The 25,591-nt window shown below is 43.0% G+C and overlaps 1 protein-coding gene across 3 annotated transcripts in view; it reads left to right on the top strand.

The window, feature by feature from the left end:
* The window catches only part of Palld (palladin, cytoskeletal associated protein), a 386,960-nt gene that overhangs the window by 135,384 nt on the left and 225,985 nt on the right, over nt 1-25,591 (top strand). The window contains exon 1 of one of the 3 annotated variants that reach the window (XM_076914189.1): nt 3,171-3,404. The exons of the other annotated variants lie outside the window; for them this stretch is intronic. The gene's annotated coding sequence lies outside the window, so the exon portion shown is untranslated. Of the gene's footprint in view, nt 1-3,170; nt 3,405-25,591 lie in introns of those variants that run through there. 3 annotated transcript variants of the gene reach the window in all.

Here is a 25,591-nt window from a genome sequence, read left to right as displayed (position 1 = left end):
AGGCCTCTGCTGGCTCCTACTTCACCAATTAATCCCAGAGCTCACCTTCATCAAGTGTTTGTTCAAATGTCACTTTCTCAGTCAAAAGACCCTAACCATGTCACCATAAACCATCATCCCCCCACATCTCTAGTCCTCCTAGGGATCTTCTTATACTCTTCTCAGCTGTTCCAATCATGCTTCAATATAGTATATTATTTTCTTACATATGCTTGTGCTGGGTACTTTGATGTCAACTTGACACAGGCTTAGAGTCACTGGAGAGATGGGAACCTCAATTGAAAAATGCCTCCGTAAGATTTAACTGTAGGCAAACGTGTAGGGCATTTTTCTTAATTAGTGACTGAGAGGGAAGAAGGACCTAGACCATTGTAGGTGATGCCAGCCCTGAGCTGGAGGGCCTGGGTTCTACAAGAAATCAGGCTGAGAAAGCCATGAGACTAAACTTGTAAGCATCACCCTTTCCATGGCCTCTGTATCAGCTCTTGCCTTCAGGTTCCTGCTGTGTTTGAGTTCCTTTCCTGACCTCTTTGATGATGAACAGTGATGTGGAAGTGCAAGCCAAAGAAACCCTTTCCTCTGCAAGTTGCTTTAGTCATGGTGTTTTATCATAGCAGTAGAACCCTAAGACAATTGTTTTCGGTCTGCTTTATGCCTCTCCTCCCAGATACAGATGCCATAGACAGGAAGAAGGAGCCAATTTCAAGCATATAAAACTTTACCTAAAGTAAAGAGTAGATATATATATATATATATATATATATGAAAGAGAGAGAGAGAGAGAACAAACAGAATATGTTTCTGGTATCCATTTACTTAAAGAAATCTGGAAGCCTACAGGAAAAATTAATACCACCATTATTCTGCAGAAGGACATAGGCAAAAATGTAGTGCATTTGTGATCATTTAAATTATGTGAATTGTTGCTTATTCCAATATTAATTTTTTTTTTTTTTTTTTGTATTTTGAGACAGGGTCTTTAAGTAGTCCTGGCAGTCCTAGAACTTACCATGTTGAACAGGCTGCCTTGAACTCACAAAGATCTTTCTGCCTCTGCCTCCTGAGCATTGGGAGTAACCGTGTGCTCCACCATACCTGGCTATTCCTCTCTCTCTCTCTCTCTCTCTCTCTCTCTCTCTCTCTCTCTCTCTCTCTCTCTCCTTTCTTTTTGGTAAGAAGCTGATGTCAAAAATTGTAACAGTAATTGTGAGGAGAGCTCAGAAATTTGCATTTTCAACAAGCTGGAGCTTGCCACCCTTCTGGCCAGTCCTGAGTGCTCCATGGGCCACACACTGAGAAATCAGTCACACCCTGCCTCCTGATGTTGGAAACTGCAGAATGTGTAGCAGTGGCAAAGTTCCCATTCAGAGCTTAAGCAGATGGCTGATTATAGAGATACAAGGCAGAGCTTCCTTGAACACCCAAGAGCTGTACACAAAGGGTCGCTCCTTAGACACAGGAAATGGGGAACAACAGATTCCATCCAACCTTCGTTCATGTTCACACTCACGCAAAGGGGCCTAGAAAGGTCCCCATCTTTGACTGGGACTCCATTTCCAAAGTCTAAAAACGTTAACCTTTTCAGCAAGCCTGGACTCCCAGGCTACTGGAGTTTCTCCGCTTAGGGTGACCACATGCCAAGAACCTTTTGTTTTTGCCTGTGCCTTTAATCAACAAAATGCCTTTCTGATTAGCAGAAGAAAGGGGCTTCTAACCACCCCTCCTGGAGATGAAGAAACCAGTGAGACTCCAGAGTTCCCTGATTTCCTTGCTACCTTTTGGAGGAGCAACATTTGTCTGTTACTCAGTAACCCCAGGAAAACTCTACAACTGAAGTACAGAGATAAAGAAGGGGCTGAACTTGCCAAACCCAGACTATCTTCCCATTGAAAAGCAACCTCGCCTTATTAACTTGACAATGATTCCCAAAGGAAAGGAAAATGTTAATAAAGAAGGGGGGAAAAATCTAATATTTCATGATCCATCACTTCCTTAGGATCATAAATGTGAACTGAAGATGGACCACGTTCTTTTCACGTGTTTGTTTGCAAACATATGTCTCTTGCTGTCTCTGGTTGGACCTCTCAGGATGACTCTAATTTTGGAGCACGTGTTCTGATAAGGCTTCTAATTGACTTCAAGAATCTGTCATGCCTTTGACAGTTTATGGACTCTACTTGAATTAATAGCTTTATTGGTCCCTCATGAGTTTCTTCTTCAAATTTCTAAATCCAATCCTGGATGACTGTGTCTCGGGCAGGCTAATTCTGGAATGGGAAGAGTCGAAACACAGTATGTGGTGAGGTCAGCTCCTCCAGTGTGTTAAGTCCAGTCTGCCAGGGAGAGGAGAGCTGGCAAGGAGGAGGCTTTTCTTAAGTGGTTGGTGTGGGTTTTCCTATTGTTTCTCAGTCATATCCATCCTGGTTGTGACTGAGTCACTGTGACATGATGCAGTAAGGAAGGCCTGCAGGAGAAGCCAGCCAGGGATCATGCTCATTCCCAGTGAGCAGTTTGGATGCTGAGGGAAAGCCTTGATTAATGGCAGACTTGTTCAACATCAGAACAAAAAAAAAAAAAAAAAAAAAGGAACAAAGAGCAGATTTTTATTCTCGGCATTCCCTTTCCTAAGGGTTCCCTGTGTGATATGAGGATTAATGTATAGACTTGCAAGAGACATTTCATTTAGACGGAGGGACACACACAGCATCGTGGAAAGACACCCTCTCATGGAAGGTGGATATAAGGGAGGTGAAGGTGGGAGTCCGTGTCCTGTCGCCTAGTTACCAAGGCCCCAGGTGTGCAGAGAGACTCTGTCCTTGTGGAATGAGTAGAGGTGTCTAGGAAAGGCTTCAAGCTGAAGCTGACCTGGCAGGTTGCTTTGGAACTTGCTGTGCCTGGGACTCAATTGTCACTTCAGTGGTTGGTGATTGCGATTCACCCACCCTGGGCCAAACAAAAGCCTTCGGACTTGTAAGCAGGGCAGGAGAGAGGGGCGTTATTTCTGGACATTAGCAACATTCCTGCCCAGGACACACCCTCGCCCTCTCCCCCTCCCCAGCAGCCCCAGATCCTTTTCTACCTCTCTCCCTCTCTCTCTCTCTCTCTTCCTCTCGCTCACTCGTGCACACCCGGCGCACACGCGCCCCTCTGCAGACGCGGTGCACTCGCGCGGCTGCAGTTCAGCTGCCTGGCTCGGGTGGCGGGACCAGGACCAGGACCCACGTCCTCCGAGTCTCCACCGCAGGCTGCCGGGAGCCCCACGCCTGGCGGCCCTGCTGCCTGTGCATTCTCCCGCAGCCGTGATCTCAAGCCCTCAGGTTGCCCTCGGACAACAGGCGGGATCTGAAAAAGCCCAGAAGAGCTTCTTCGGGCGGGGTGTGCAGAGCGTGTTTGGTGCCCAGCTGGTAAGTGGCCGCGTTCTATCTATGCAGAGCCCGCGGAGCTGCGCACGACCCTCCGGATCCCCCCAAACCCCTTAAGGGGCGCCGGCAGAGGGTCCCATTCCGCCAGACTTCTCTGTTGTTAGGGCTGGGTGGGGGAGGGGAGAAGGGCGTGAGGTTACATCTCTGCCCTCTTTGTCCACCCCATCCCCATTTTTTAAAATGCTACTTTCTTCCTCTACACACCCCTGGAGCACTTTGGGCTGGATTTTCGTCTAATTTATCATCCGCTCCATCCCTGGCTGAGCTAGAAGGAAACTTTGACAACGCAAGCCCCTTCTGACAGCCTGAGCTATTCCGCGCGAGCTGAATGAGTTCTAGCTGGAAACACTTTATCTCAGGGAAAGTTTGAGGGTGCTTTTTTTTTCCTCTTGAAAAATCTGGGTGGTTTTCACCTCCCATTCCACCCTCCCCCCCAACTCCCTGTCCTTCAATCTTTTGAAAGTTGTTTGTTTTCTTGGGTCTCACTCGATTGCAGTCCTTTGTCTAGCAAAATCTAAAGCTACTTTCTCTTGGAAGCCCTTTGGACTGAGTCCCTCTCATTAGTTAGCATGCAGTTGGCCGTGGTTCTGGGGAACAAGTGGCCGGCAGAATACAATAGGGAAGAATACATTCCTGATGACTCCTCTACCGTGGAAAGACTGAGAACAGAAAAGCTGGCCTTCCCCCATTCCCATTACTCGTTATGTTTTACAAGTATTCGATGGGCCGAGGAAGGGGGCGGGGGGGGGGGAGGTGCGCGGGGGGGGGGGGGACAGATCCTGGAAAACATCGCTTCTAGAAGCAACAACCAGCATTTCTTTTAGGGAAATACAATTCTCACAGTCTACTTCCGTCAAAAGCCCAAATACAGATCCTGGCACCTGACAAGCCAGATGGGATTCTTAACTCACCTCAGCTAGTGGTAGGCTACTGATGAAGAGCAAGAGGTGCCCAAGACGCCTGACAGAGGACCATCTGAGAAGGGGACTGTTCTCCAAAGATAGCTCGCTCTTTCTTTCTTTCTTTCTTTCTTTCTTTCTTTCTTTCTTTCTAATATTCTGATGATTGACAGACTCATCAGGATACTGGAATGTAGCTTACCATCGTAGCAAGGCACATTGAATTTCTAACCACAGGATGAAAACAGACTTTCAATAACCCTTCTTAACACTTCCAAGTAGAGCTCTGCAAAAATGTATGTTTATTTCTGTTGCTGATAAATCCATGGGGAATCTCTGCTAAACCTAGCAATTAAATAAATAAATTTTAAAAGTAAGTCCTAGTTTATAACTGCCTGAATAATGGCAAATGGATTGTTTTTAGACAGCCTTTCTCACTGCCATTGTTGTAGAGCTTACAGAAAGATATGACCAGCATGCATTTGGGCTGCATCCACACACCACACCACCCCCTCAGCTGAAATGAGCAGTTATCCCTAGGGTATCTGATGAAAAAGATTGTTGCCACACGCACTATAAGATTGTAAAATAATATGTCTCAGAGAAGATTATAGCTAGTAAACGTTCATGTCTATAGTTGCTGCACTTCTTTTGTCTCGGAGAAGATCTACTTTTAACATTCTGGTATTTCTATTTGCAGCTTTGTGTTTGTTTAGTGATTTTTCTGTGTCCTCTGCCCCTTGCATTACAAATCTCCCCTGACTAGAGTCAGCAGTGATGACTCTTTAGCGCTAAAATTAGAAAGTTCTCAGGCCATTTAGGCATTTCCTTCACGGCTCCTAGAAGTTCTGCCGAGCCTCCTTGAAAACGCTCACTTTAGCGACTGCTGTAAAATGATAGCTAGGTACTTACACTAAAATAGCACTTTTATTTGGAACATGTTTCTCCCTCAAGCCTTAATCAGACTTTGCCAGTGTACGTTAAACTTTGTTTCCCGGAGGTGCCTACAGGCACACTCATGTATTCACCATCCCTTTCAAAGACTATATACTTAACTCTTCGAAGAGCTCACTTAAATAAATAAACAAACAAACAAACAAACAAATAACAAATAAATACAAACAAAGAAAAGATCTAGTTGCACTCGCAAAACACAAGGCTGGCACCTCTGATGTGACAGCAGATGGCAGTCGCAAGAGATTTGTTTATACCAGGGACAGCTTAGCTAGGTATCTCGTCAATTAATCACGAATTGAATAATTGATTTCTCATACCTTGGGCTGCTCTGAACTCCACAGTTATACATTTAAAGACAGGTTACGACAAAGGTCTGGGTCCCTTAGAATTCCTGTTAGCGGTTCTCACGTGTTTTTTACAGTTGAGTCTTACCAGAGTAAGACTACTTACATATTCCATGAGGCACCTGGACATATAACTTCAGGCTCTCCTGGCTGTCCCATTTCCAGGACAGCCTCAGTGGGTGACCTCCCCATTGGTTGGTCGGCTCTGAAGTTGGTGGGACTGATGGATACAATGAGTTTCTGTCAATGTAATTAAACCTGCCTTTGCCAGTCTGCCTGTGGTATTCGCGAATGTTTTCATAAGGAAAACTGTTCGTGGGTTCCATCTGCCCTCTGTGGTTTGTGTCGTATTGCGTTGCTATTCTGCAACCCTTGCAGTTTTGAATGTGTGTGTGTGTGTGTGTGTGTGTGTGTGTTTCTAGAATGATTGAGCTATGATGTCATCTGCTATCTCAGTGTGGAACTTTCAAGGCTCTTGCTGGGGTCCCTGCGCCTGGAGGGGAGGAGGGGTGGGGAGTGGGGGTGGAAGCTCCCTCAGAGCGAACTTGGTAGCAACGACTCCCCGAGACTCCCAGTCTGCTCCAGCACATTCCATTGCCTGGAGACCAAAGCCACCAAATGATTTGCGGTCAGAGTGATTTGAGGCTGGTTAGAGATGATTTAAAAGGAAGGTTATGGGCACATGAAGTGTAGGGTAAGAAAATATATTTTACTACTTTGGAGACCACATGGCTCCAACTTCAACTTCTTTTTAACATGGAAATTGTTGACTGAACTGGCTCACAGTGACCCCTCCCCCAACCCCGATTTTTATTCTTTTTTTTTATGGCTTATGGCAAAAGGCAATATTCCCTATTTATTGTAAGCTTGACCTTCCCCCTTGTTTCTGGAAATCGTAAAACCTTTTCATGCTCAAGAAAGCAGGAGGATGTGGATCTGATCGCTGTACTCTTTGGCTCTTGGTTGAAGTCGAGCGTCCCACTCTTCCCAGTAAATGGAAGAAGGATCTCCAAGCCTAGAAGAGAATTGGTTACACAAGAAGCAAAGGCCAGGTTGAACAGAAGGTCACAGAATGTCTTTGTGGAGGTACATGTTACTTGATAAGTGGAAGAAATGATTTGGGTCAACCTCCTGAGGATTCATTATACCCTGTGATTAATAATGGAGCCAAATGAAACATATAATCTTTCCTAATTCACAAATAATGGTGAATGAGCTCAGAGACCAGTGACCTCTTCTCATTAGTGGTCTTTGGAAACACATAACTCTTGGGCCCATGTTTCATTTGTGAGATCAATCTACCACCCCGGTCTAAGCAGACTACCATAGATTGGTACAGTCAGTCAGCTGTCACCACGAAACAAGTACCCAAATCTCTGTCCAGCGTGAACGTCGATTACTACTTCATTCTGCGGCTTACATCCATCCTATTTTAATCCAAAGTATGTGCTATAACCTGGTAGTCCACTAAAAGCTAATCTAAAGACAGCTCCCAAATTCCAGCTTCATGTTATGAATCTGGTTGAAGAAGCTAAGCTACATGGAAAGCTCGCTTATGTGCAAGGCCCATCTGCTGGCAGTCCTCAGCTTGGCATTCGAGAGCCATCACTATAAGACAATGGAAGGCCACATGAGATGTCTCTCATTGAGATGTCTCCCATGTCACAAGTCATGAGAAATGCTGTGCCACAGTCTGTCTAAGCCAATCAGGAGTCCCACAGTTGGAGCCTATGTGCATTAAAGAGTTTAAAAGAAAGCATGTGAAGATCAGATTAACATGGTGGCTTATGAGAAATTTTTTTTTTATGTTATGTACATTGGTGTTTTACCTGTATGCATGAGGGAGTCAGATCCCCCTGGAACACGAGTTACAGACAGTTACAGCTACAGAATGCTGGGAATTGAACTCAGGTCCTCTTGAAGGACAGCCAGTGCTGTTAATCACTGAGCCATCTTTCCACCCCCACCCCCACCCCCCTGGAAATCTTAAAACCACAACATTGGGAAGAGAAGAGTTGAGAAGACGTACTGGATGATGAAAATCAAGTAACACTAGAACTGAAGATGCTGGTTTTGTTTGCTACCAAGTAACTTAGATAAATTACATTAAAATCTTTAACATATGGGGGCAGGCTTGAACTATAGTTTATCATTTTGTCCTGTTCTTCTTAGATGTAATGTCCTTAGGCTGACACTAGACAGCAAACAGAGAAGGTAGTGTTATCACCATTGTACAATTGTGGAAACTGGAGTCACTGGGGTTATTGATGTTTTCAAGGTCACACAGCAAGTCAGTGTTGGTATGTGGTCTCAAACTCAGAACTTTGTAAACGTCAAATTGCATATTCTTTCCACTGTATCAGGCAGCCCCCTCAACTCTTAACCTCTACGGACCTCACTCTCCTCATTTGCAAAAATGAGACATTTGGCTCATAATACCAATAGACCATTCCAAGTTAGAATTCTGTGTCTGATGAATCACTGGCTGGAAAGGACTTTAAGAAATCACTTAGTCATATTCCTCACTTCCAGCAGGACTCTGTCGACTAATTTGAAAGGAAAAAAAAAAGCCCTTTTCTTACAAGCAAGTGCAGAAAGGAGCCTGGCCCAGGAGAGTGTCTGAACATACAGTACAGTGAAGAATGAGGAGTTTATGTCACTACTCAGTGGGAACTCTGGGCTCGAACATTGAGGGGCTAAGGGTGTGGCTCCATTGGTGTAAAAGTTACGTGGTTCTTCCTCTCAGCCCCATGCTCCCATACATAAGACTCAGACTCAAAATATATTTACAAATACCTCAGCCATATATCTAGGCTCTTCTCTGACTAGGTCATGATTTAAAATAATCCATTTATTCTAATCTACATTCTGCCACGTGGCTGGCTACCTGTACCAAAGCACCATGTGTCTGAACTCTGTCACATCTTCCCAAGTGAATCTGCCACACCTAGCACTATCCCAGGATCTCAGATGTTCCACCTCCTGTTTCCTGCCTAAGCCGTAGACCATCAGCTTTATTATTGACAGGTGCCACATCCATACAGACATAAGATATTCTCTCTACAAGTTGGTAGAGTGCTTCCCGAACATGCTCAAAGCCCTGGATTCAATAGCTGGCACTGCATAAACCAGGCGTGGTGTATATACCTATAATCTTAGCATGTAAGAAGTGGAGGAAGAAAGATCAGACATTCAAGGGCATCCATGACTAATAGAGAATTCAAGGCATGTCTTAGCTATATAAGACCCTATCTTTAAATAAATAAATAAATAAATAAATAAATAAATAACACTATGTTAAGATCTAAAGTAAAAGAATCACTAACACACCTTCCTGGGTAGGAAAGAACTGCAAGATAGGAAGAGTTAGGAGCCTTAGAGTTACTAAAGGCTCCTGGAGGGCAGAATGACTGAGACAGCAATGGGAACATTTCTGTTTAAAGAGACAGAGCCCCCTTTTCTGGTGGGAGGGGTAAGCAATAAGCTACGTTCCACTTGTTCTTGGTTGGTTTGTACTGATGGAAGCAGAGCAGGGAGAATGAGAAGAGACTTCACTTTAATATGCTGCCTCTGATCACAGGAGCTGAGAACCTTAAAATGTCTTCCTTGTCTCCCAGCAACTGTTCTCAGTAGCCAGAACCCTGTGAAATGGGCTAACTATGCCTACATCAATGTTTAATATTCCTTAGAAATTAGCTCTGGAATAATGGTCAATGGGCTACATAAAACTTAGTTTGCATCAGTAGGAAGAGTCCAGGTTCAGGCTATTTCTTAAAGCTATAAAATCACTGATAATCTCTTCTTGTTTTGTCTCAATTCCATTCCCATCCCAAGATACCTTTCCTTCATGCTTCCTATGGGTTAGGCACATGACTTGTTTTAATCTTCAAAGAAAATGTTATGTAGTAGATACCCCCCATTTTAGTATCTTGAAACTGTATAGTAAGGATTACTAACTTTCTCAACATAATCAGGCTAATAGAAGAGGCAAAATGGAAAACAACTGTCTGGCTTCATTGCTCTGGGCTTTCAGACCTTAAGGACTATGAAGAAGTGAATACCTTTCCTACATGAACAGTGCCCCTGACACTCTTGGTTACAGATGACAGTCTTTGGATTGATCTCCTCATCTATTTTGAGTCTGGACCCTATTCTAGGGTCTGCTTAGTTTTTTTTAACTAAGATCTGCTTTAGTTACTGTCTGCTCAGTCCTTTAACTAAGGCTTCATCTCAATCAGTCTCAGTCTGATTAGGTTGCTATAACAAAATGTCCCAGACTGGATAGCAACAGAAATTTATCACTCACAGCTGAGGTTGAAACTCCATGACAAAGATTCAGGAAGGCCTGATGTTTAGTGAGAACCTGGTCTCCTACTCTTAAGTTGGTGTTTCTCATTATATTTGCACATAGAGGAAGAACTAAAGAGGTCCCTTGGTCTTCTTCCATAAGGGTGCTAATCTGAAGAGCTCTTTCCTCCTGGTAATCATATTAGAGGTAAGACTTTCAACATATGAGTTCTGCACCCATAGCAACATTCACACCAAACAATCAGTGTGTCCTGGACACCCCCACAGTCTCTCTTTTCCCTGTCCTCATTCCTAGGTGGCTTCCTAGTGTCCCTCATGCTCCATTTCTGCTCCCCACACCCGTATCTCTAGAATGGCCTGCATTCTCTCTTTTGCCCTTCTCTCAAAGACAGATACTCCTCCTAAGACCTTGTAGCTCTCTCCAGTTTGGCCACCTCATGACATCAGCCCATCAAACTGGTGTCATACCATGATGTCTATGAATCAATACCCAAATCTCCCAGCACATTTCTTATTTTCTTTGCAGTGGCCAGAAGAACACTTTGGCATGTTAACCCACAACTACTGGGCTGTTTTTCTATATCACAAAATATGAATCTACATAATCATGGAAGACCATGGAATTCATCTGGCTGGTTATATTTATTTCACACATGAGAAAACTGAATTACAGAAAAGCTGACTCCCTAGCCCTAAACTACAACTCTGCCCCACACTTGGGGGCAGCTTCCAAATTCACTTACTATTGCTTTTCTTGATCTTCATATTCTAGTCTGATGTAGATCCTGTTAGAGTTTGCATCTAGAGTGTCTATTACAGATTGAATTTTGAGGGTTTGGTCCCCAGCCTGTGATACTGTTTTGAATACTCCAAGAACCTTTAGGATGTAAGACCTACCTGGCAGAAGTAGATCCCTAGAAGTGTTCTTTTGACCATTTTATCTACTCCTGGTCACAGCCCCGCACCCTTTACTTCGTGGTCCACCATCTTGTGAGCAGCCAACTCTGTTCCTATTCCTACAGAAGGAGCTGAATTGCTTTGCTTCACCCTCCCCACAGTGATGAACTGAAACCATGGGTCAAAAGAAATCTTTCCTCTTATTAGTTGTTTCTATCAGGTATTCTGCTTGCAACTATGCGAAAGTAATGAATGCAGCTTATTTGACCAGCATTTGGAAAGTGTTCTCTCCTTGTCTCTGTCTCTCTCTCTTTCTCTTTATCTCCCCCTCTGTCTCTTTTTCACTCTCTCTGTCTCTGTCTCCATCTCCATCTCTGTCTCTCCACATGAGCAAATTCACAGGACAGATTTTCACAAGAAAGACTTTGTTTTGCTTCACGTGAAACCCTTCTGCTGGACTTACACATCTTTTTTTTTCCCTCAAGAACATCTGGTGAATGTCAACTTTAGCTCTTGGAATGGAAGAGTCGAGTCCCCGTAGCTCTCCTCTCTTTAGGTTAAATAACCCCAGCTCCTTTTGCTTTCCCAGAGTGGTTCTTCTCCAGGATGTTCGTCATCTTTATTTTATCTGTTGAACTAAGTCCAAGGACTCTATGCTTCTCAAACTGTGAAGTCCAGCACTGGACAACGAAGGCCCATAAAGGTATGCTAAAGTGAAAAGGGCCTCACAGTCCACGCAGCCAACACTCACAGCCATGTTTGAAGTGTTGGCTGGACCTCATGGACTTGTTTTCAGTTATTATCCTCATTTGGCGAGACGTTGCCTATGTGTTTGTGATAATGATCATTTCCTCCAGGATCATCCAGAACTCTTCCTACTGAGCTGTTTTTTTTTTTTTTTTCTTTGTTTCTTGCTCTTCTCTAATTCATCAACTCATTGGGGACTCTAATCACAGTTCTTTTATTTCTTAATTCTTAACACCAGCTACTGTCCCACACAGCATATCCATTTACCCCCAATGAAAGCAGACCCCAAATACTTCCAGCCCCTCGCAGCTCTTCTCCCTCATGGATCTAGAACTTGAAAAGCAATTTGGCCTATGTCCTATCACCAGGTACTCCAGTTAACTATAAAATGATGCTAGAAATTCTGAATGGAATAATAGTTTATCAAAGAGCCATGGAGGAAATTCATAGTTAGAGGCTATAACCTAGGTAAGTTTAAAATCATGAACTGGGACAGGTCTGTCTTGGAAGTTTATAAGATTCCACTTTGGCCCAAAAACATGATCATTGCAAGCACTTGGATCTTATAATAAATGGCATTTACCTTCATTATCTTCAACAATTCTTACACAGACTGACCCCAGGTTTGAGGTGAAGAATTTAAGGCTCAATGAAAAAAAAAAGTGATTCACAAGACTACACAGGAACAGGACTCAAAGATGCTATCATTACATGCCATACAGTGTACTGTGTGTCTGTTGTTTTAAACTCTTAGAACTTTAAGATACAAACAATTCTCACCCCCCCTCAAAAAATTCCCAATACCTAATAAGTAGTATGCTTATCAAAAATACAGCTTCTAGGACCAAGTCTTCAAGATATACTAATTTATTAGTCTAAGTAAAACTCTAAAATATAGTCTATTTTATTCTATTTCTATTTTTCCAAAAGCAGTAAGTACAGGTTCTTTAACCAGCAATTGGAAAGGTGTCTTTTTTCTCTTCATTTGAGCCCAGGTCAGCCTCAAGGTTTCTATGTAGTGAAGAATGACTTTGAACTTCTTATCCTCCTGCCTCCACTTCCAGAGTGATAGGCACATTTTAGGAATGTACCACCATGATAGGATGATGTAATATTGGGGACCAAACCCAATGTCGCATACATTCTAGGCAACCACTGTTCCAAGTAAGTTTATTTAGCCTAGAGCACAATCCCAGCCTGAATCTACATTTTATCAAGCTACTTAGGTCTAGAAGAAGAGCCAGTAGACATACTTGAGAGCCCCTTTTCCAGACCAGACCCATTATATACAACAGATTTGACATTGCATATGACAATCAGGCAGAAAAAAAGTCCCATAATCCAGACAGTTGTGATGGTTTCCCCAGCTCCCCTGCATCTCCAGCTGTGGCTCCCAGAGCCAGCCACCTCTCCTCTTCTGAGTCAAATATCCTTTTGGCCCCTTTTGATTTGTCTTTTTCTGTATGCATTGTGTGGGGGCTGGGTATATGCATTCATGTATGCATATTTTCAGGCACAGGTGTATGAGAGAGAGGTGGGGAGAGAGAGATCATGTGTGTGTGTGTGTGTGTGTGTGTGTGTGTGTGTGTGTGTGTGTGCATGTGGAAACTGCAGGTGGGTATTAGAATCATCTTCAATGTTCTTTTACCTTATTCTTTAAGTTAGCTTCCCTCAGTCAAATCTGGAGCTTACCAATATGGCTAGTCTTGCTAGCCAGCTTGCTTAGGGATCCCGTCTCTACCTTTCCATCTTGAAATTACAAGTGATTTGCCCAGGTACCCAGCATTTATGTAGATTCTGGAGATCTGAACTCTGATCAACATGCTTGCACGGCAAGTGTCTAAAGCTCTGGCAGCTCTAGCCCTTGAGTTTCACCAACTTTTAATTTTCTGCCTTGGCTTCCCATTTTGGTTGTAGATAAATGACCCTTGATTCTGTCCTTCTCTGCAGTTCCCGATCAGGAAACATCTTTAACAATGCCTCAGAGTAGACCTGATCCTGAATGCTGAGACAGTCTGATGTCTTTCAGGAGTCTTGCACTGGTGCCCATTTAATTGTACACACTCCCTCTCCTAGTTGGGCTTCAACTGTTGTGATTAAACGCTGTTCTAGTAAGGGTTAGCATGGCTGTGGTGAACACTGTCCTACTCAGGATTACTATTTCCATAAGGAAAAACCATGACCAGAGCAAGTTGTGGAGCAAAGGGCTTATTTTCCTTTTCCTTACACATCCACACCACTGTTCATCACCAAAGGGAGTCAGGACAGAAATTCAAACACTCCAGCAACCTGATAGCAGGAATTGATGTAGAGGCCATCGAGGGGTGCTGCTTACTGGCTTGCTCCTCAAAGCTTGCTCAACCTGCTTTCTTTGAACTCAGGACCTCTGGAAGAGCAGTTATCGCTCTTAACCTCTGAGCCATCTCTCCTGCCCCCTCAACCTGCTTTCTTATAGAACCCACGACCGCCAGCCCAGGGATGGTCCCTCAATGGGCTGGGCCCTCCCATATCAATCACTAATTAAGAAAATGTCCTACAGGCTTTCATACGGCCTAATCTTAATCTCAGTTGAGGCTCCTTACTCTCAGATGATTCTGGCCTGTATCACCTTGACAGACACCAAACCAGCACACCAAGCTTAGCATCATTTGCAAAGCATGCTGAAGAAAACTTGCTAGCCAATTCCCTCAAAGGTGAAGTCTTACCCCTTAGCTAAGATGAAAACCCGTTGTTCTTTATAATCCAGGTATTTTTATATACTAAAAGAAGGCTGGGGTCTAGGCATATTTTGGTACCCACTTGGGTACCAGACACTGTGCTGGCTCTTTCCCATGAATTGTGTGTGCTTTGGTGGTTTTCTGTGATGCTCTTAAGGCACCTAGAAATGAGTGCTCCATGAATTATAAATACCAACAGAAACCCACTATCTACCAGAGAAAGTTGGGTCTTCCAGGTACAACGAGCAAGCTGTGTTAGGCCAGATTCATTTAGTAGTGTTTCACCGAAAAGGAGTCTGGTACAAAAGAAATGATCTGAGCTCAAAGCAGACTAACAGCATGGTTGAAAATTTACATGGAAACACATTTGAACTCCCAGTTTGTGTTGACAGGCTCCATCATTGCTCCTTTGTGCATTCCTTTTCCAAGTGTGGGCCATCTCTCTACAGCATGCTGGAGGCTTCCTGTTCTTCATCAGAACCATCCAGGTTGTGGTCGTTGGACAGGAAACAAAAATAAACTTTGACAGCAAATAGCACTGCCAAGTGTTACTCTCTCACCTTGGTCTCTGCTATCTTGTGACACCCGGAAAAGAAATTTCCAAGCGTAAGTGTCCTGAGAGGCTGTCAGGCGTGTGCCTCATTGTCCCTTTAGCAGAGGTGAGAGCTTTTGGAGAAGAAAACAAAGTGCTTGAGACTGGAGAGAAAGGGGTACGTTGAGCCTTCATGCAGATTAACCTCAAAGCCTTAGAATCCTGTCAATTTACAAAACTTTATGGTGTGTGTGTGTGTGTGTGTGTGTGTGTACGCGCGCGCATGTGCGCGTGTGCGTGCGCATTCGTGTATGTGCATTTGTTTTGTCTTTTTGTTGTTATTGTTATTGTTTTTAAAGGAACTGTTAACTGTTGTGTTGTAGCTTGAGGGCTACAGAACAATACCGACGTTACATGACTTATTAGAAGATCTCAGGGCATGAGAGGGAGATTCTACACTTTACCCATGATTAGGTCAAATTCAACTAAAAGAAACAAAGAGGGTGGTTTGCTAACTAACCACAGTGGAAGAATTGCATTCGGGCGGAATTCTTATCCAGATTGCATTGTCTGATTTGAGGATAGTATACTGGAAGCAATGTGGGTTTTTTTTTTTTTTTTTTTTACTTTTGGTTTTGCTATTAAGCTACAGAAAGCTTGCCATCCCATTTTGTAACTGGCTTAACAGTATTAACAGTTATTGTAGTCAGCTCACCCAGATGGTCTGCTATAAGGTCTTTCTGCTGTTTAGCATAATGTGAGGCGCACAGTAGGCCCTGTGTGACTTCCCTTGTTACTACTAGCACACACAGGCACCAAGTTATGCAACAGAACACCTAACATGTCCTGACAATGCACTCTGAAATGTTACCCACTGGGAAAGCAAAAGTCCCCTGTGCCAATGAACCCTGTCAGGAGAACGGGCCCCATAAAGCTAGCTGAAGCGTCAGAGATCTCCCACCACTGAGTTCCCATGAGCAGCTCCCAGGGGTCCAGCAAAACCTTGGAAGTAGAAGCACAGATTTTCTCATGGTTACTTTTCCCTTCTTTGCACTTAATTCTTTTTTATTTTTCTTTCTTTCTTTCTTTCTTTCTTTCTTTTTTTTTTGTTTTGTTTGTTTAATAATCCTACAGCAAAAGTAGTTATTGTCCCCATTTCCTGATAAGGAACTGAAGCTAAGGGAGACAGAGCATCTAACTTCCCCAAGCTCATATAGGAGGAAATAACAGAACTAGTGTCTCAACCTAGATTTGCCTGATGCCAGAGCCTGTGCTTCCTGGATGTCATTCTTTCAAAACCATTTGGTATCTCCAGAGAGGGCGGGTAGTTGTTCAACAGTCCCATAGGCTTCAAATGTCAGGCTAGTGCTCTTTAAATACTAGTATCTTTCGAAGTATTTGTAGAGCACTGACTTTGTCCCAAGGGTTTACATGGGTTATAGACTTGAGTCCTGCAGTCAATAAGTTGAGTACAGTGTCCCTGCTTTACTAGCAACCTACAGTCCTTACCAATATTTCAGCATTGTCCCCATGGCCCATAGGCCTGACTTGGTTTCTGTCTGACTATGGTAAGTGAACAGGGCCAAAAAGCCATGTGACCATTGTAAGAAAAAAAAAAGGACTTAGTAATGGAAGCCCAAAAACGTGTGGGCTCCATTGCTCTTGATAACTCAGCTCATTGCTTTTGCTTCTGGACTTGTTTCTTTATCTTTTTTTAAATCTACATAGTTCCTTTCAATAAAGTGGAGTGTCATCTGGTTTGCATGTGCATGGAAAGTAGATTCCCTTTCTACTTTTCAGTGTCAACATTGAAATTACTTAGCCTTTCAGACCTTCAACATCCCAATCTGGAAAATGAAGCAATAGTTTTCGTCCAAGTGTTATCACAAAGATGGAGTAGGCTAGTGTTATCACAAAGATAGAGTAGGCTAGTGTTATCACAAAGATAGAGTAGGCTAGTGTTATCACAAAGATGGAGTAGGCTAGTGTTATCACAAAGATAGAGTAGGCTAGCACCTATTATCCTAGAGTATAAACCATGGTGTACAGTGTAGTACTTAGCCTGAATTACTAGCTTCACCTTTCCAATGGTAGTTGTGTTTCTCTCAACTTTCCTCAGCTCAGCCATTTGCTCTTAATGCTCAGATATAATGATAAATCTGTGAATCAAGTCATTGCTGCTCCAATTAGTACCTGTAGAGAAACACTATTTTCTTATAGGCAAGAATTCGGTCTCTTTGAGTTTACTGGTAGAGTGGATTGTTCTGTTTCACCACTCCCTGTGTTCCATCCACTTCTTTGGCTCTCTTCTATAAAATGGGTGTGAATGATCCATCTTTCTTAGATTTGGGGGAGGGTTAGATTCACCCATATCTGATTAGGGCTTTGGAAACGTGTGCCCCATCGTAAGCCCTCGGTAAACATTAGATGCTGTTGTTAGCGTTGCTATTGTTGTGGTGGTATCGTCTGTGATCTTAGTGGCTTCTTGCAGGCTCTCTAAAATAATTGGATATGGTTAGCTGTGCAGACAGGGCGCTTGCGGGAAGCTGAGTGCTGACCCCATTAGCACCGTTCTCTAACCAGCCTGGCCAAGGGGCGGTAATGAGGATTATTGAAGTAACATGTGGAAAACGCTTTTAGTTAGCTCCTGGGAGAGAGAAACGGCAATAAATAAATACAAGGAATTATTAAAAGCTAGGAGACGACCTCACAGGGATGCTGGGCCTTGTGTGTTATTTGCTGTTTTAAGAAGGAATGGGCAAGAAGCCAACTTTATCCCCAGGTGACAAAGTGTTCTCCTGGCTGCTGTTCAAGGGACGGCAACGTGTTGCCTCACCTCACCAGATGTAGGCCCTCCAGTCTCCACTTGAGTGCAGGACAGCTCAATTGCCCATAGAGAACGGCCCAGATCTCCCATTAGTTGCTGTGTCTGCCCCCATGCCCGCCCTTATATCTCAACCCCACGATTCTCCTTTGAGTATCACCGTCAGAGGCAGAGTTAGCATTCTAATTCAGAACCCACCAAGTAGATTATTGGCAGTGAACCCCCTTGGGTGCCAGTGTATATGACCTAGAGGCCACCAGCAAGCACAGCAGGATTCCAGTGTTAGCCTGGGACAAGCCCCAGGCTTCATTGCCAAGCCTTGACAAGCATGTGGAGTGCGCTGAACTCTGTAATTTCGGAGCTAACAGTCCCTATTTACAACTGTACCACCCACTCCTGAAGCATTCCTCTCTCCAAAATGAATCTACACACTACAATGAAATACACTTAAGTAGTCTCCAGGTATCGCTTGTAAAGTGGTGGGCAGGACGCATCCAGGAATGAACACAGATGTGGCACACGGCCAGCACATCCTTGTCGCCTCTGGCTTCCCCCTCGATTTCAGTGGCATCAAATTACATTGCATGGCTCCAAGTGACAATTATAGGAATAGCCTTTTTCTCTCGGCCCTGAAATAAATAGCACCTTAACCCAGAAGTCTTATGGTAGACAGGGTTAGAAGATAAGCAAGATAGCACTCTAAGTCTTATTGTAAAGAATTAGCCCTTTGTGACACCGAAACTTTCTTTTTCTCTGGTGAGAATACCATTTTTAAAATACTGGTCACTTCTCCAAATCCTGATATCACTAGAGCCCTCAAAACTACCAAAAACTTTGAGGCAGGTATCTTAATACTATTGAAAACCGATGCTTATTAGTAGGTATCATGAAACCATAGACAAAGTAAGTTCCTCAACAAACTCAACCAAAACAGTTTGGGAAGGAAAAAAAAAATTGAATAGTCCACCAATCCGAAGATAGTATTATCTTTCCTCCTTTTCCTAACAGTCTTGAAGATACTGTATTAGTCATTAAAGTTGTATAAATATTAGAATTAAAATATTTTCTCTTAACATTTTATAAGGATAGAGCTAGTTTAAGTCCTTAAAAGATCCGTCTGATTGTGTTTAATCAAAATACAAAATGCATAAGAAATGGTGACTCGTTTATTATAGTCCAAGAGTATTTGTCTTGCTCATGTAGCTTTTGTAAAAGAGATCTGGATTAAGTATTTTAAAAAAAAATATATATATATATATATATATATATATATATATATATATATATATAAAATGATTTTTCTAAGGCTGCTAGAAATCAATCTGCATGTAACATAATCTCTTGGCCAGAGGATGACAGGCACCAGACCCTCAGAAGCCTGACTGTCCTGGACAGGTTTTTCTTTAGGTCTTTCCTTGTTAACCATTTGATTACAGTGCGTGCCTCAAGTCAGAGAACTCCTGGAGAAGTGACATAATTCAGTTGATAGCGTGCTGGCCTGGCATGTGCCTCAGAACTGGAGACAGAGGTACACACTCGGCATGCAGGAGGCAGAGAAGCCTTTAACTATATAGTGAATTTGAGGCCAGCCTGGGCCACATGAGAGAGAGAGAGAGAGAGAGAGAGAGAGAGAGAGAGAGGAAGAAGAAGGAGGAGGAGGAGGAGGAGGAGGAGGAGGAGGAGGAGGAGGAGGAGGAGGAAGAGTAGGAGGAGGAGGAAGAGGAAGAGGAAGAGGAGGAGGAGGAAGAGGAGGAGGAGGAGGAAAAGGAAGAGAAGGAAGAGGAGGAAGAGGAGGAGGAGGAGGAGGAAGAGGAGGAGGAGGGAGGGAGGGAAGGAGGAAAAGGGAGAAAGGGAGAGGGGTAGGAGGAGGGGGGATGGGGAGAGGAGAAGAGAGGATGGAGGTAGGAAGAAAGGATAGAAAAGAAAATAAGAACATGCATGCATTTGCGTTTTAATAACTGATTGCCTTTTTCTGTCTATTGATATTAATCTATTAATCTATGAAACTATGCTGTAGCACCAGGCCACATTATTGTCTGCCTTCTATCAGCCCACTGAAATAGCTCTCTGAGGTCAGTGGAACAATTGTTCCCGCAAAGGAGGAGGCCAAGCAGTCCCCAGTAGCTGCTACAGGGCTGTTCATCATGACACGGCAAGTTCAGCATTTAAGTTTCCCTGTATTCATTAGAAACAGCTGTTTACCACTTAGAGTGAAAAAATTAGAAACCTGTGCTATAAACAAGGGTCATTATACTAAATGAACCTTTTCAGTGTAGAGAAAGACTGGAGGTCTATACTGTCAGAGGTGAAAGTGCTTTGGGCCTTTGCAAGTACATTAATAAGAGGGAATGCCCTCAGAAAAGGAAACACAGATACCGTTTGCCTGGAGGGAAGAGACTGGCCAGTTATTAATCAGCCTGAGTGGTAAAATCTTTTTTGCACATAGGTAATGTTGTTGCTTACTGTTGAAACCGGTATGAATATAGTTTAGTACCGAGCATCTGCCTTCAGGATATTTCCATGCATATTCATGAGTATTCTGTCATGTACTGATGCTGATACACTTATTATTTTTTTTTTTTTTGTAGAGATATAGTAAAGCAAATTAGTATTGCCGTGTTAAAATGAGCTCACCATATTCCACAACTCCCTAACTCTGACACCTCTCAGCTCTGGAATGTGGTTTGTTTTCCTCAAGGTTGTGTGAGAGAGAAACTAGAAACTGGCTTACTGGTGTGGTTGGCTGAGTGTTTAGCTTCTCCCCTGGACTGGTAAGATCCAGCTCCAGACTGCTGGGAGGATGGATGGAGGTGAGATTCTTCTGGGCTCTGTGAGTATCTTTTGGGGTTGAAAGACATCTTGTCCCTAGGACACTGACTTTATACAGAGTCAAGCAGTTTTTTTCAAAGCTTTTGCTTAGGTGTTGAGGACACAAGAGAATGCTACCCTAATGTGTCACATTCTACATGGCTTCGTTTATGACATGGTGTGGTACCTTGCACCTATTCTGCAGCAGAATGATTTTTAAAAAGAGCTCTTTGCACCAGTAGATCTAGCTCGAGGGTTGTATATGTAAATATTGGGGGGCTGGGAGGAGTTATATGCCACCATGTTGTCTTCTGTAGGGTCCACTGTAATTCTTACTATTATCATGTGATCAGAAAACATGCAATGCCTTTTGTGTCAATGTGAAGCTTTGTGGGCAGAATAAAATATTGCAAATATATTAATATATCATTCCATTGAGGTGATTAGCAAATGGGAATAATGTAGAAAAATCAATGTTTTCATGCCTCCAAAGTCAGAGACCTAGCTTCTGAATATGTTTTCTACACCTTCCTTTAGTTAATGTAAAAGTAGTAGCAGCTACCTACTACTGGCTATGTAAAATTTATCAAGCTCACATCAGATTATAAGCATACATCATCTCCTTTAATCCCCATTACCATAGAGCAGAAGAGCAGACAAACCATGGATTTAAGAGACCACAGTAGGGCTGGGCCAGATCTGTGAGGAAAGCATCTGCTTTGCAAGTATGGTGATCTGAGTTTGAATTCCCAGAAATCACACAAAGCTGAGTGCAGTAGTGCACGTCTGCAGTCTTAGTGCTTGGACATCGAGATGGGGCATGCGGACACATGCATGTGCATGAACACACACACACACACACACATACACACACTCATGGGAAGATACATGCACATCTACAAACATACAAAAAACCACCTTAAAACAAGATCACAAGAACGTAATTGGTCTAGCAAGTGTGTTTCTTAGGCAGTGAAAAGGCTCAGTTAGTTAAAGTATTTGCTGATAAACTGAGATCAATCCCTGGAACCCATGTGATGCAAAGAGAGAACACTCTCTAGTTATCATTTGGCACCCAGTGGGGTGTGTGTGTGTGTGTGTGTGTGTGTGTGTGCGCGCACACACACACACATGTATATAGAGTTAAAATTATTGGTTGGCTTTTGTGTCTTTGTGTCTTGTGAGTATATCAAAACCTTACTTCCTAGAAACGAAACTGGTAGATTGAATTGCGTACATTCGTAGAGTTGCTGTAGTCTTTTATGAGGAGCATACACAGGCCCTAAATCCATGTTAGCCAACAGCAATTTTCAAGGAATCTGGGCACATGCTTTAAACGTACTTGTTTTTCTAGTGTAGGGTTATACAGTCCCCAAACAGAAACCTATGCCCAGCCCTGGCCACCACCTACACTAGGAACAGATGCATTACAATATTACAAAGTCCAGTAACATATCTTTATTGCCTTCTTTATGGAAAGGAGCAGGGAATATCCTAAGTATCTCTTTGTGCTTTGCTTTTTAAAAATGATAACATTTATTTGTTTGTTGGGAGTGGGTTCATCTATAGTGGCCACAGTGCAGGTGTGGAAGTCTGAGCCCTGAATGCAGAAGTTGGGTCTCTCCTACTCAGTGAATTCCAGAGATCAAACCTGGGTCCTTAGTCTTGGCAGTAAACATCTTTCCTAGCTAAGCCATCGTCCCACTACCTCCCTGCATTTTTATGCCTCTTTTTACATATATCCTGTATGTTCTGATGATACGGGTGTACTTACAAGTGATTTTTATAGTCATGAAATATATTACCCAACATTTGGAAAACCAGATCCTACTCACAGGGGTGGGGAGGGCCTTTGGAGGATCCTGATTTAACTTAGCTAATTGCATTTGGGAGATTGATGCAAAATGTAGAGAGTTCAGAGTGAAGTCAGTCTGCTGACTTAGGAATGATTCTATAGCCACGGTTATACGAATCGCTGAAAAGTTATTGTGCAGGGATCAATAAACCCCTTCAAGAACTGTGCAAGAAGGCTCTTCCATCATCTCCTCCACACACCAGCTACAATTACATTATTAGGCTCCAGCGTGCTGGGCAGACTCATTTCTTCAGCTTTTAACATTGCAGTAAATGACCTGGCAACAGATTTAACGTTTTCTTTGTAATGTTCAACGCTAACTCTTTAGTCACTGGCCAGAACAATTTCTAATCCCACCAGAATTTTAGAGGTATTAAGGGCTTTGGCTCTGATTCACTCAGAAAACATAATGATGTTTCCCAGGAAGAAGGGGGGAGGGAGGAGGCACTGCCACTCTCTTTGGTGACTTACGTCCAGTTAGAGCAGTGGGAGGTCAAGCTGGGTGTGACAGCTCACCCTGGCATCTCATTGCTACAAAGGTGCAAGCAAGGGAATTGCCAAGACTTTGAAGCCAGCCCACCTGTACAGTGGTTTTTTGGCCAACCCAGGCTACAAAAATACATGCATTGCCTCTTCTTCAGAAGAATTTACAATCGATGCCAACAAGCTGACCTTTGACCTCCACAAGAGCTCAAACACACACGAAATAAATAAATAAATGGGGGCTGGAGAAACAACTTAGCAGTTAAGGGCACCGGCTGCTCTGCTCTTCTAGAGGTCCTCTGTTCAATTCCCAGCAACCGAATGGTGACTTACAAGGATCTCTAATGGGATTTGATGCGCCCTCTTCTGGTGTGCAGGTGTACATGCAGAGCTCTGGGCTATTGAGAGACTTGTTCTCAAAACAAAGCAAAGCAAAACAATAAATAAATAAATAAATAAATGGCTCCTAAGAACCAACACCCAGGGGTACCCTTTAGCTTGCAGAAATAGGTACACACACTCCTGCACACACGTGCACTCTCCCACAGACACACAAAAGCTTACACCAACCCACAGTCACGTGTTATGAGCACTTTCCCAGTGGTTTGCCTTCAATATTCTTGGCTTCTTAGCACTGAGACTAGCTGGTGCCTGGGATCGGCAGGTAGAGGCAGATAAGGTACACATGCTGTCCCTGGAAGTGAGGGTCAGGGATTACCAAGTTGAGAGGCAGCTTCCCATACACACTGCACTCACAGTAGCAAGTTCCTTCTCTAGAGAAACAGCACATCCGTATGTCATAGATATATTTACTAATGACAGTGCTACTATCTTTGGTTGATGTACATGAGAAGAATATTCGGGGTGGGATCTAAAACAGATATCAGCAAAAGAGTAAAGGACAGGAGAGTAAGCTACCAAAACACACGCACAAGATAAAAAAAATAACTCTCAAGAACTATTCTCTAGTCTAACAGCAATACTTTAAGAGTTTCTTTAGTACTCTCGAGTGAGCCATTGGAAACTTAAATTACACCTCACTGGATTTGAACTTAGCATGTGATTTCCTAACAGAAGCATTTGTAAAAGTTAGAGCTCCAGATCCATGAAATGAAGCTAAATATGATCCCCAGGAACAGAAGTGGAAAAACACACGTACAAGCAGTTACTATTAAAAATGATTAAATGCAGAGACCTTGTTTTCAGAGGAGAGTTTGGATGTCAGATGTTAATGTATGAATTTCTGTTAGGTGTCTTTTTTATTGCAAACTATGAAGTCATTTTTAAACATATATTATCACAGCGTAATCTGTTTACAAAAAAGGAAATAATGCTGTGTGTGTGTGTGTGTGTGTGTTTGTGTGTGTGTTGATGTGAGCTTCCTTCAACAACCAATACATCTCCAATAAACAGTTCTCATTAAAGGGCCTCCTAGAAATTTGCTGCACTATGTTGATTAAGTACAGATAATGTGTGGGGTACATCACAATTAAGTGGGCTCTGATATTTCTTAGCATCCAGCACACTAGACATTAGATGCTTCATACCAATCTCACGTCTCAGCCATCACCATCTACTAAATGAAAAGACACAACCTGGTCAGTATACTTTCTCAGTCAACTATCCCGAGCTCTTGAATTCTCTCTACAATACTCCTGCCAGTTACCTCCCATCTTCAGTTCTCTAATGACAGGGAATTCACTAGCACATCCCAAACCATTCCTTCTTTGGACATATAGAATAATTTAAGCTATTAAAAATCAGAGGGATTTTTGCCAGGCAGTGGTGGCGCATGTCTTTAATTCTAACACTTGGGAGGCAGAGGCAGGCGGATTTCTGAGTTCGAGGCCAGCCTGGTCTACAGAGTGAGTTCCAGGACAGCTAGGGCTGTACAGAGAAACCCTGTCTCAAAAAAAAAAAAAAAAAGAAAAAGAAAAAGACAAAAACACACAAAAAAACAAAACAAAAACAAACAAAAAAATTAGAGGGATTTTCTAGATCATCAGTTTTTAGTCTGTGGATCTAGACCCCTTTTGGGAGGAGGGGTCAACAACCCTTTCACAGGGTCACCTAAGACAATCAGAAAACACAGATATTTAATTATAATTCATAGCAGTAGAAAACTTACAGTTATGAAATAGTAATGAAAATAACTTTATGGTTGGGGGGGGTCACCACATCATGAGGAACTCTGTTAAAGGATCTTAGCATTAGAAAAGTTGAGAACCACAGCTCTAGATCTTTCAAAATTGTCCCCAAAAGATGCCCCACCATACCACAGGGACACATGCTTCACTATGTTCATGGTGGCCTTATCTGTGATAGCCAGAAGCTGGAAACAATCCAAATGTCCCCAAAACAAAGAATGGATACAGAAAATGTGGTTCGTTTGCACAACGGAATATTATTCAGCTATTAAGAATGAGAACATCATGATTCTTGCAGACAAATGGGTGGAACTAGAAAATATCATCCTGAGTGAGATATCTCAGACCCAAAAGGACATGCATGGTATGTACTCACTGATAAGTAGCTATTAGTCAAAAAAGTGCAGAATACCCAGGATACAATTTACAAAACTCAAGAAGGTTAACAAGCAGAAGGACCCAAGTGAGGATGCTTCAATCCCACTTGGGAGGGAGAAAAAAAATCATGGGAGGCAGAAGGAGGGAGGAAGGTGTGTGGGAGAGGGTAAGAGGAGGGGGAAAAGGGAACATGATCAAGATGGGGGGGGGGGGGGAGGAACAGGAGAGAAGCCCTGAAAGCCAGCAGAATGAATGGAAATATGCAACTGAGGA

This window comes from Arvicanthis niloticus, chromosome 16 (genome assembly GCF_011762505.2).
Source record: "Arvicanthis niloticus isolate mArvNil1 chromosome 16, mArvNil1.pat.X, whole genome shotgun sequence".
Classification (NCBI taxonomy): Eukaryota; Metazoa; Chordata; class Mammalia; order Rodentia; family Muridae; genus Arvicanthis; species Arvicanthis niloticus.
Note: the sequence above shows the minus strand (reverse complement) of the source record. Positions and strands in the feature narration are given on the sequence as shown.